Genomic DNA, 6,000 nt, shown 5'->3' with positions numbered 1-6,000 from the left:
GAAGGCTCTTATGATCTGTGAAAACATCCACATGAACTCCGTAAAGTTAATGCCTTCAAATCTTTTAAGGAAAAAACTACGGTTGCTAACTCAAGATCATGAGTAGGATAATTCTTCTCATGTGGCTTTAGCTGTCTAGAGGCGTAGGCTATGACCTTACCATGCTGCATGAGGACACAACCTAAACCCACTCTGGATGCATCACAATAGACTACAAAATCGTCTGAACCATCTGGAAGAGCTAGAACTAGAGCTGAGGTGAGTCGAGTCTTCAACTCCCAAAAACTCTTCTCACATGAATCTGACCACTGAAAATTGGCCTTCTTCTGTGTCAATATGGACATAGGAGATGCAATAGAAGAAAATACCTCGACAAACCATCTATAATAGCTAGCCAAACCCAAGAAACTCCTGATATCTCATGGAGAGACAGGGCGAGGCCAGTTTTTTATCGCTTTAGTTTTCTGAGGATCTACTCTAATTCCATCACACGAAAATAATATGACCAAGGAATGCTACTGATATTAGCCAAAATTCACACTTACTGAACTTAGCGAATAACTGATGATCCCTGAGAGTCTGAAGAATAATTTTGAGATAGTCCGAATGATCATACTCTGTGCGAGAATAGACCAGAATATCATCTATAAAGACTATGATGAATGTGTCTAAGTACTTCTTGAACACTCGGTTCATCAAGTCCATGAAAGCTGCAGGGGCATTGGTTAGACCAAAGGGCATGACTAGAAATTCGAAGTGACCATACCGAGTACGAAAAGCTATCTTCGGGATGTCACATTCCCTGACTCTGAGCTGATGATAGCCTGATCTGAGGTCTATCTTGGAAAAGTAACTGGCACCCTGAAGTTGGTCGAATATATCTTCTATTCTGGGAAGTGGATACCTGTTCTTAACCGTAACTTTGTTGAGTTGACGGTATACACATCCTGAGAGAACCGTCCTTCTTGTGCACGAATAAAACTGGCACACCCCATGGGGACACACTGGGCCTAATGAATCCCTTATCTAAGAGATCCTTCAACTGATCCTTTAGTTCCTTGAGTTCTGCTGGGGCCATTCTATATGGCGGAATAGAAATAGGATGAGTATCAGAGAGAAGGTCTATGCCGAAGTCTATTTCCCTTTTGGGAGAAATGGTTGAGAGGTCTTCGGGAAAGATATTCGAAAATTAATTTACCACTGGGACTGATTCGAGATTGGGAGATTCAAAAATGGAATCCTTAACATGTACGAGATGATACACACACCCCTTAAAAATTATTTTCCTTGCCCGAAGGTAGGAAACAAGCTGACCCCTGAAAGATGAAGTACTACCCTTCCACTCTAGGACGGACTCATTCGAGAACTGAAACTGAACTATCCTATTTCTGCAGTCGACTGTGGCATAGCAGGAATGAAGCCAATCCATGCTGAGAATGACATCAAAATCAGTCATCTCTAACTCGACTAAATCTATTGACATGGATTTCTGAAATATCATAATCGGGCAGTTCCTGTATACCCGCCAGGCTATAATGGTTTTACCCACTGGGGTAGAGACTGAAAAGGGCTCTGCTAAAATTTCAGGATTGATTCCGAAATTGCCTGCTATGTATGTAGTAACAAAAGACAAAGATGCACATGGGTCTAGCAAAACATAAACATGAATATAGAAAATCTGTAACGTACCAGTAATGACATTAGGAGAATTTTACTGATCCTTTCGGGTCTGAAGAACATAGAGTCTATTTGGGTGTTTTCCACTAGTAGCACTAGAAGTGGCACCCTGCTGGTTCAGGCGGCCAGACTGAGCTGTGGAATGGTTCTGCTGACCCTAAGGACCTGGCTGAGGACACTCTCTAATCCTGTGGCCTGGCTTGCCACAACCAAAATAGACATCACTACCGGCTCTACAAATACCCTTGTGGTTCTTACCACAAGTCTGATAAAGGGGATTTGTTTGGGCACTTCTAACACTGCCCTAAGATTTAGAGCCTGGTGCTCTGTCTCTGGTGCCGTCTCTGAATTTTGGCATTGGGGCACTGGCGGGGGAAGGGGATGAAACACTGGCTGAAGAATGAACTGGAACCGATGACTTGGGATGAAACTGCGAATGGTTTCCTCCCTCTGATTTGGGTTGAGAAAAACTAAAATTTCCTGTCTTTGCTCTCTTGTTCTGCCTCTTCCTAGTCCTAACCTTTTTCTTCTCTATTTGCTGAGCATGGGTCATGAGTCTAGCTAAGGTCATATCACTGTTCAGCATCACAGACCTACACTCATTTACCATGCTATCATTCACCCCTGACATTAACTTGCTCATTTTAGCCCTGTTGTCTGCAACCACATGAGGGGCATATCTGGCTAGCTGAGTAAATCTGAGAGAATACTCCCTAACTGTCATATTTCCCTACCTGAGGTTGATGAACTCAAGAACTTTGGCCTCCTTCAGCTCTTAGGGAAAGAATCTGTCTAAGAAATTCGTGACAAATTCCTCCCACTCTATAGGACCTGCATCATCTACCTTCTCGGATTTCCACTGTTTGTACCAAGTGTGAGCCATATCTTACAACTGATATGCGACTAACTCAGCACTCTGAGTAGAAGTAACTCCGATGATTTCAATGACCTTCTGGACTTAGTCAATGAACTCTTGTGGGTCTTCATCAGACTTAGACCCAAAAAAAGATGGAGGGTTTATTCGGGTGAAGTCCTGAATCCTAGCTGCTGCGGAATTGGCCACTAGATTAGCCGGAATAACTGGTGCCCGTTCATTTTAGGCAGCCACAAACTGAGCAAGTGTGGTGAATGTGGTTCTAAACTCCACATGAGAAACATATTTGCCCAAAGGATCTTCGGGCTGAGGAGTTGGCTAGTTTCTTCTCTTTGGAGGCATATTCTGAAATAAGAGAAGAATAGATTAGACTGGGAGTTTAACCTGAGATTATGCTCACTAGCATGACATGAATACTGAAAGAAGAAAAACTATTCCTAAAACATCTTATAGCCTCCTGTACATAAAATGTGGCGCATAACATACCCATGTACAAGACTCTACTAGATGTGGATTTCAGACTTTCTAGGACTCTATTGAACCTTAGGCTCTGATATCAAGTTTATAATGCCCCGATTTGCTGAACCGAAATGCTACACGGTGCTTATGACCCCGAAGGACCATAAGCTAACCCATGACTAATATCTGTACATGCACACTGCATAATATACATATATAATAAGCGAAAAACATGAACATGTAGGCCATAAGGTTCAACTGAAGAGATATCATAACATCCATGGGGTAATGAATACCCAAAACAACTGAATATGAATCTGAATACTGAATCCGATAGCTAAGTATGAAAGTAAATCTGAAAGCCTCTAAGTACTGTCTGAATAAGGAGTTGAAGAAACATGTCCCCAACTAACTCCGTAAATTGATAACTGGCTAAAATAATAATGAATAAATCAAATCATATTGTCCTCTAATGAATAAGGACTCATTGAATCTCTGCAACTGGAAATGCTACTGCTACTGCTGATCTGAAGCTCGTGTCTCTGAACCTATGGTGTAACATGAAAAGAAAAGCACCATAGCGCAAATGCTTCAGTACAACTGGAGTACTGAGTATACGAGTGAGGTAGGCTAATGCAAAGGGTTTACATGCATGAATAATGCTAACTGACTGACTGATATGAATGTAAGAGTACAAACATACATACATAGTAACTAAGATCGTGGGTACGTGATAGCTAAATCTGTACGATAATACATGGCTTACTGATAACTAATATGGATAAAAATGTAGTTCTGATAGCATGAGGGACTGTGTCTGATAGTCTTGAATTTGATGAAACTATCTGAATTCTGTACTATAACTGAAATTGACTGTATCTAACAGTCCTGGTATACTGAAATCTGAAGAACTACCTTAGTTCTTTTACTAAAACTGATACTGAAACTATGGGAGGTAGTTGTTTAACCGACATGCCCCAATAACGCATATAGTTAAGTTAGGGTCCAATCTCTACCCTGACTGGAGGGGTGTCAGTACCGCGCCATTGGTAAGGACAATTGTGAGTGACCCTTAGCTGGCAGGTACTTAAAACGAGAGCAGTGGGAACCCTGAACTGACAGGTTAAGCCACCTCATCAACCCTAATCTGACAGGTTAAGATGTCTCAACCTATGTTGGCTACATAGTTCTGAGACGCAAGAATGACTGCTAAGATTCACACCCTAAACTGGTAGGTGATTTTCCATCCTTGGGTTCACTCGGTGCTAACTTCTACTCCTATTTGAAGAGACTGAACATGATTCAACTGACTGTACATGGACTGATTAACTGACTTTCGTTGACTGACGGAATAGTACAACTATCTGAGAGTTAACTGAGATCATAAGATTTCTGAGGTTTCCTGAGTCACATGACTGACTGAGTTCTATAGATCGTGGCTTGACTGAGATGATCGTGACAACATGACATGGCTCTAGGCACACAACTATGTTTTTCGGGTACGAATACCCCCAGGACTCGATGGAAGAAAACTGACACATATGACATGACTTGATGACAATATTTGAGTCCACAATTTATAATATCGTACATAAGAGATTTCATACTAAGCATGGCTATCAACAATGTATTGCATGGAAAGGATTTCATGTCATATAGAAGTACTTGCACAACTTTAATATCATGTTATTTGCATAATCATACTAGCAACACATATCAATAGCATGGAAGTTCATGTGGCATCATCTTAAAAGTTGACATAGCTTGTTATTTAAATACTATGGGATCATCGGAACATGATTTTTAGCATTCTAGGCATTTTAACAAATACCTTGCATGGACACTTCGGGGCATAGTTTTTCTCAACAATTTTAATCATCTTGAACCACCCAAATTCATGGATTTTAACTACAAGCATGTATACATCATGGAAACCCACTTAAATTACTATTTTGAAGCTTAAACAATGATCACTAGCATGAACACCATCACATAACAACAAGAAAATCAAAGTTTCTCATTTAAAAGCATGGTTCTTAAACTCTATGAACGAAAGGGGCCCATAGATGAACATTACGCATACCTGACTCAAGGTTCTTGATGTTTTTGAACTTGAAAGATTTGAAACCCCTTGATTTCTTGAAGATTGAGTCTTGTTCTTGGAGATTTAAATTTAGAGAGAAACCCTAGTTTTTTTTTGTGTGTGAAATAATAATGAGCATAATGGCTGAATTTGAACTTATCTGGGTATATATTGGCGGGTGATAAGTTACCAAAATACCCCTGTTAAAATGACCTGGAAATAAACTGAACGTGGCATGTGACGGTCCTTCAGACACTTGACGGTTCATCATTTAACCTGTCAGACGTGGACCAGAAATGAGGTTTACTGGATAAGAGTTGACAGCCTGGATGACGGTCCGTCACAACTTTGACGATCTGTCAACTCTTTCGTCAGTCCTTATCCAGTACGTGGCTCAACTGCCTTGGCTGTGACGGCCAAAGTGGCGGTTCATCACTAAATTGATGGTCCAACATCTTGTCCATCAGGTTTTATCCAGAACGGGGCCCTTTTGCCTTGGCTGTGACGGTCCAAGTGGTGGTCCGTCACTAATTTGGTGGTCCTCCAACTGGGTCGTCGCACCTGGACAATTCTGACAGTTCCGAGTAAAACGTCCATAACTTCTTCGTCTGATGTCGGATTTGGACGAAATTGGTATCGTTGAAAATCTAACTCAATTTCCCACGTGATAGAAAGTGAAAATCTCAAAAATAGTATGTGTACAAAAAAATAGATTTGCATTTTAAAGTAAATCCTAGCATCTTTGAGATGATTTCTAGCTAGAAAAAATGCACGGGTATTACAGCTTTGAACCTGTTTAATCCCGTCTCACCACCCCATCGGACCTTTGAACCATAGGATCGATAACACTTATTCGGTTCGAAATCGAGAGGGCGTCATGCGGAAGCTTAAAGTTTGCAAACTAATA

This window comes from Capsicum annuum, chromosome 5 (assembly GCF_002878395.1).
Source record: "Capsicum annuum cultivar UCD-10X-F1 chromosome 5, UCD10Xv1.1, whole genome shotgun sequence".
Taxonomy (NCBI): Eukaryota; Viridiplantae; Streptophyta; class Magnoliopsida; order Solanales; family Solanaceae; genus Capsicum; species Capsicum annuum.
This window is presented reverse-complemented; position numbering follows the sequence as displayed.